Source organism: Rhagoletis zephyria, unplaced genomic scaffold (genome assembly GCF_001687245.7).
Source record: "Rhagoletis zephyria isolate East Lansing unplaced genomic scaffold, Rhagoletis_zephyria_1.1 Rzeph_scaffold_01777, whole genome shotgun sequence".
Classification (NCBI taxonomy): Eukaryota; Metazoa; Arthropoda; class Insecta; order Diptera; family Tephritidae; genus Rhagoletis; species Rhagoletis zephyria.
The window spans coordinates 6,714-13,923 of NW_016158861.1; the positions used below are offsets into that span (position 1 = coordinate 6,714).

Consider the following 7,210-nt stretch of genomic DNA (forward strand, 5'->3'; position numbering starts at 1 on the left):
GGGGGGGGGGGGGGGGGGGGGGGGTTGTTGTTAAATAATCTTCACTACCACCCCCAAATTTTTGTACACAATACCACTTTTCACTTATATTTTGTGGAATACTATATTTTCAATGATCACGTGCGTATTTTATGTTCTTCTTTATTGGCGCTGTAACCACCTAAGCGATTTTGGCCGAGTCCAAAACAGCACGCCAGTCATTTCTCTTCTGTGCTAACTGACGCCAATTGAAAATGCCAAGTGAAGCCAAGTCCTTCTCCACCTGGTCTTTCCAACGCAGAGGAGGCCTTCGTCTTCCTCTGTTACCAGCATCGCGGCCCTCGTCGAATATTTTCAGAGCAGGAGCATTTCGGTCCATTCGAACGACATGGCCAAGCCAGCGGAGCCGCTGAATTTTAATTCGCTGCACTATGTCTATATCGTTGTAAAGCTCATACAGCTCATCGTTAAATCGTCTGCGATATTCGCCATCACCAACGCGTAAAGGTCCGTAAATCTTTCGGAGAATCTTTCTCTCGAAAACTCCAAGAGCCACCTCATCAGATGCTTTCATTGTCCATGCCTCCGCGCCATGCACCAGCACAGGCATGATGAGTGACTTATAGAGTGTGATCTTTGTACGACGAGAGAGGACTTTACTTCTCAATTGCCTACTCAGCCCAAGGTAGCACTTGTTGGCAAGAGTGATTCTCCAATGGACCAATTTTTATTACATCGGGAAATTGAGTGAAGTTTATTCCTCTTCATCAAGAAAATATGCCAATTCAGTTTTTATATAGATTTTTTTATATTGCATCCAAAGTGCATTACAATTGTATATTAATAGCATTATATTATTTAAAGTTTTAAACTATATTTGTTTCTCAATTTCGTTTTTATTAATGCTAAATCAAAAAATTTGCGCTCAGCTGCTGCTGAACTTTGAGGCACACTAAAAATGTTATGAACTAAATCACACACCAATCCATTTTTAATCAAACTTACTTGATCCCAAAAACATTCTATATTGGTACAGTTTTTGAAGTTACCTTCACTCAGCCTCAATTTGCAAAATTGAAATTCAATAATGTCTGCATCATTTACCAATGCAGAAAATTGCCGGTAGGGTTGTCGGGTTTTCCGGGCATGCGAAGAGATGTTTCGAGTCATGAGGGGTCTCTCCGCATACCAGACACTCATTTGGCACATCCGCGTTCAATCTGCTCAGGTATGAGTTTAACCTGCTGCAGTAGTCAGTGCATCAGTAACATGGCTGACGATGGCCGTATCGCCATTTTACTGACGATGACGATATTCAACATAGGATGGAATATTCATCAAATAAATAGAAAAACTTGAAAACGCGAAACTATAGCATGAAGTGAAAGGGTGATAATAACCTAACCAAAGACTTGTGAAATGGACAATTTTAAAAAGAATTGGACCAATGGACCAAACGAAAAGGAATGGACCAAATTTAGTCCATTTGGACCAAAACGGCAACCGTGGCTGCCATACTTCTCGACGCTATAAAATACACCTATAAACCGTATTATTTTATTTTTTTATTGATTCTTTAGTTTTTTAATATAGCTCCATATATTTCGAAAATTTGTAATAAAAAATCGCATTACAAATTTTCGCCTGCTGGGCTTTAAAATCGATACTTCGAGAATAATTCGTTTGCGTTTTTTCGCAACAAGACATTTTTATATACACATTTTTATAAACAAGAAATTTTTATAAAACACCCAGTAACCATAATAGACATCACTGGGGCGGTAGCCCCAGTTGGTGCACACCAAAAGGAGAATTCTATTTGGTAAGGGTTATAATCCTAAAGCGCGGCCGACGAAGAAAGGAATTATACGCAAAAATACTATGGACGCAAGTGAAAATTGTGATTTTTGGCAATTTTTCTAAGGGGTCCCTAGGAAACCATAGGGGGCCTAGGTGGTCGGGGGTTGCATTTTTGTCATGCCTTCTGCAAAAAGGTCCAAAAAGGTAACATCGATACTTCGATAAATCGCGCTATAAATAATTTAAATTTTTAGTAAAACATGTGCGTTTTTTATTGCTTCCGTTTTGTGTATTTTTGTAATTTTTTGGTATGTATGGCAGCACCGACATTTCAATTCAATTGGTACACAAAGGAAAAAGTGAGGTTGAATTCGGTATTTTTTGCAACTTTAAATACGAATTACTTAACCAACAGTGATGTAGCCTTGGGAAAGGATGAGGTAACTAGAATTCCCTTTCTGTGTGGTAAACCTGGGGCTGCCGCCCCAGTGATGTCTATCATTGTTGAAATTAGATATTAAACTAATAGTGGCGAAATAGTGTTTATATAGGGATTGACATTTAATAGACAGATATTCGAAGATTTGGTAGAAAATGGCGGCAAGCGCGTTAACTTTTCCTTTCGAAAAATTGAAAGGTCGCGAAAATTTCGATATATGGAAACGCCACGCGAAATCGTATTTAGTCATTAAAAATTGCTAGAAAGTAGTCGAAAATGGTCTACCGCAAACTCCTAATGACAAGGAGATGGACTGCAATGAACGCGCATTAGCCGAAATTACTCTAATGATTGAACGGAATAACTTTTCGCACATTGCCACAGCTACGTCTGCGCATAAGGCCTGGAATGCACTACTCGCGGCATATGAAGACACCGGTCTTACGCGCAAAGTAGAATTGCTTAAGCAACTAGTGTCGTGCAAGCTCTCTGATTTCGAATCAATTCAGGAATATGTAAATTCTTTAGTAATTACTTCGCTAAAAGTCCAAAACGCAGGGCTGAACATAGACGAAGAGCTTACCGCATCGCTGATGCTAGCAGGGTTGCCAGACGATTTTCGTGCTCTAGTGCTAGCTGTAGAAAATTCGAGGGAGAAGCTGACAATCGACAGTATCAAGACACTCTTGCTACAAGACGTTAAATTTAATAGCAAATGCTCGGAAAGCGCACTTTACTCGAAAGAGAAAGCGAAATCAAAACAATTTCGGTGCCACTCGTGCAAACAATTGGGGCATTTCGCGAAACAGTGCCCTAACAAATTTAAGAAAGAGGGCAACACTACCAGCAAAAACAATAAAGTACTTTTCGCATCTCTCTTTTCAAATGACATTTGCGAAAGTGACTGGTTTATTGACTCTGATGCAACATCGCACATGACTATCATGATTCAATAATACAAGGTTGGATAACCTGGCAGTCGTCTCGCTCCCGCATTCTGCCTTAGCCTGTGTTGCCTTCTTTTTTGATTTGTAGAAACTACTACTAAAATACAAGGAAAAATATTTTCTACGTATAAAAAGTTCAACAGGCAACACAGCCGATATTTTCATCGATTGTTTCGTGGAAATTCATTTTCTTATTGTGCAAATTCAAGTAAGTATGGCAAAAAAATCAAAAATAATGGAAATATTTTGAATTACAACAATAATTTACATATTTGTTTGCAGGGTATCGGAGTTATTTATAATTTGTATTCAAAAAGTAGCGTTTTACAACAAGTGCAGCCGTTGCAAGTAAGTTTTGCATGTTAGGATCCCTGTGTGTCCGTCCACGTATGGCTGGTGCAGATAATACAAATATTAATAAATATATTCTCTTGTGAAGGTCAGGATCACTTGGTTGTCCGTCCACGTTTGCTGATGCATGTATTTTTACCACTGCAGCGTTTGGGTTGGTCAAGTGCAGCCTTTGCATATTTACAAGTAAGTATACCACTCCATAAAAGCGAAAGTGGAAATATTAATAAAGATATTTTCTTGTGCTCATTGGGACTGATTGCAGAAAAAAGTACACAACATTACAAAAAATTAACATTGCGATATTGAAGATATAACTTTTAAATGTAACCAATATAATGATTAGCAAGACTGTTGGGAGGAAAAGTAGAAAACATTACTAAAAAATTTAAATTAAAAAAACCAAATGTAATTCAATTTAAGATATTAAACATGTAATCTTTAAATGCAACAAATATAATAGCTTTTAAAAGATTAATTTGTATGCATTAAATCAATTGCATCTTTACTATTTGTATAATTCTTCATATAGTCACTTTGAATAAAGGATTTGTTTGAATTCCATTAATTTTGTTTAATATATACTGGAATTGCAATGAAACCATGGTTTATTTTGAATATTTGGGAACATTTCTTCAAAGATTTCAAAGATTTTTCTTTGGCAAGAATTTTATGTTAATATCCATTAATTTAATTTTTAATATTTATGTGGCCACAAAAAGTTAATTTATTGTCGATTGTGTAAATCAGTGGAATCTTCTTTATATATTTAATTTAATTTGGGTAATTCTCTAGGGTGGGGTAACAACCCCTAAAATAGGTGCGGAAAAGTCGGGAGGGGTACCAAACGACGCGTTTCGGCCGCCCTAATAACAATCCGGAGGAGGGGAGATAATATTATTAACCATTTAAAAGTTATGAACAAAAAACTTTTGTTAAATTTCGTTGTTTTCTATGGGCAATTACACCGACAAAGATTCACTAAATCACCTGTTCTCATTTTTTAAACACTATTAAAATATAAAATATATAATTTAACTTATTTATTAAAGAAACACATAGTTTTATCAACCTAAGATAGATTATTTTGTTATTAAAGAGAAGTTGACAATCTTTACCAGCTGAAACGCGAGATTCCAAAATAGCTATAGTGCTGCCACTGTATTAGTATTTTGTAATAATTCACTTTTCCTTATGAGATGTGTGCACTGTTCAATGCTTTTCGGTATCTTCTTTCGTTTAATATATATATAAATAATGAAAATTTTTAATAAAAAATCGCGCGATGGTATAGCGAAATTTGCTATTATATTTTGGTTACAATATCTTATTTAGATGAAAGTAAAAAGAAGAAGAAGAAGTGTATAGTGTAAACTGAGTATAATAGCGCAAATGAAATGTGAAATAAAGTGGCAATACCAGCGATTTGAGGTTATAATAATTTTAGCAGGCGCAAAGTTTGTTTACTCTGTTTTATTAACGAAATATATAAAATAAAAGTGAATAAATGATTTGGTTTGCATAAAATAATAACCGGAAACGTTTTAGTAGTGTTTTAAAAGTGGAAACTGGTGATTTAGTGCATTTTTGACGTGGTAATTGCTCATAGAAAACAACGAAATTTAACAAAAGTTTTTTGTTCATAACTTTTAAATGGTTAATCATATTATCTCCCCCCCTCCGGATTGTTATTAGGGGGGCCGAAACGCGTCGTTTGGTACCCCTCCCGACTTTTCCGCACCTTTTTTAGGGGTTGTTACCCCACCCCAGAGAATTACCTTAATTTGTATACAAAAACGCATTTCAGCACTACCAGACTACTTACTTTTCCTACTACCTTTTCACAAAAGGAGATAAAATTGTTACCCGCTTCTCTTCCTTCTCAAATGCAACCTTACAAGGCAGTCGATTGACACAAATGTCAATATTTATCCAACCTTGTATTATTGAATCATGATGACTATGAACAAAAATTTAATTGTAAAAGAAGTGCCGGTACAAAACAAACATATTTTAATCGCGAACAATAAAACATTTCCTATAAAATCAAAAGGTGACGTAAATATTACGTTATCGGCCGGAAGATCGAAAGTTGATGCTGTGTTATATTACATTTACATTGGACCAAAATGCGTGATTTGAAATCAGTCATTTGAAGGTGTTTACACTGCTTGATCCGCATTTGCTTTGACTTCTCATCAAATGAAAAGGGAAGACAAAAACAAAATGTATGTAAACAAACACTACATTTATTATATTGTTAACGCTTTTTGGACACAAAAAGGCAATTATTCTTTGATTAAACTAAAAATGTGTAAAGCTCTTGTATAAATTAACAATTTTTACACACAAATTTCAAAGATTTATTTATTTCGTTGTGTTTGTTTTGTGTTTGAAAAATTCCAAATGTCAAAGACAAACCAAAGCTTTTGTGGAACTTTTGTTTCTGAGTGCGTTCAATAAAATAGTACGGCAATTGGAACGCATTTGTTTCGTGATTTTGTGTAAATGCGTCGAAATGCGTCATTCTGGAAATGTGAATTTGTATGGAGAAATGCGTGATTTGGCCTCGCATTTGAGGTTTCTCGCCCAAATGACGCATTTGGGCTCAATGTAAATGTAATATTAAAAGATGTTGAATACGTGCCGGAACTTTGTGCAAATTTGCTTTCGGTGCGACAGGTGACAAAAAAAGGCAATATAGTTGTGTTTGAAAACGAGAATTGCAAAATTTATAATGCACAGAAAAACCTCATTGGAGGCGCAAGTGTTGTAAATGAGTGATACCGACTAAATTGCAAAATTCCATTTGATAGCAAAGCTAAGGCGTTAGTAGTGCGTGATGAATATGAATTATGGCATCGAAGAATGGGACACATTTGTGACGAACATTTAAAGAAAGGTGAAAAATGCGTCTAGTGGCGTTGAATATAATAAAATTAAGAACGACAAGTGCGTTGTTTGTGTCAAAGGAAAGCAAACACGGGCTTCCTTTAAAGAAACTGGTACGCGCGCAAAGGGACTACTTGACTTAGTACATTCAGATGTGATGGGGCCATTCCCCGTAAAAATCCTTTTCTGGAGCGCGCTTCGTGGTTACATTCAATGATATTTTTTCACACAAGATATTTTTGGTTCCGATTAAAAACAAAAACGAAGTATTTGAAGAATTTGTGAAATTTAAAAGGTTAGCAGAAAATCAGTGCGGGCGCAAGATAAAAGTTTTTCGTTCGGACAATGGGACTGAATATACCAATACAAAGTTTCAAAACCTTTTGTCAAGCAGTGGTATAGCACGGTGCAGCGAACAGAGGTGGCGCCGTCAGTGGTACCGCTACTTTGGTTTTGCCGATTTTGACAGTTGTGGTAACTTGTAAACAAACCTTTGTTTACAAATCAGCGAAAGAGAAATTTAATTATATGTGAAAAATCAGTTTAAATTGTGTTAATTTGCAATTTGTGAGTGATTTTTGAGTTGAAGACTGCGTAAAAACTAATAAAATGAAGTGCTGTGTGTTAAATTGCGACAGCCGTCAAGATGCAAGATGCGTAGATGCAAGTGTAGCGCTGGGACTAATCGCTGCATTTTGTGTACATAGGGCACGGCAAAGCCGTTCCCGAAATGTTTCTTTATTATTACATTAACAGCATTTCCTCACAATGATTTTGCTTCTGCTCCAAGCAGCCTCCATTA

The 7,210-nt window shown here is 36.1% G+C and overlaps 1 long non-coding RNA gene across 1 annotated transcript; it reads left to right on the forward strand.

The window, feature by feature from the left end:
* Positions 1-3,332: 3,332 nt before the first annotated feature.
* On the forward strand, positions 3,333-3,702 carry LOC108365101 (uncharacterized). Its single transcript, XR_001847879.1, has 2 exons — positions 3,333-3,373; positions 3,448-3,702. It is a non-coding gene; the product is annotated as an uncharacterized LOC108365101 (long non-coding RNA).
* Positions 3,703-7,210: the final 3,508 nt, after the last annotated feature.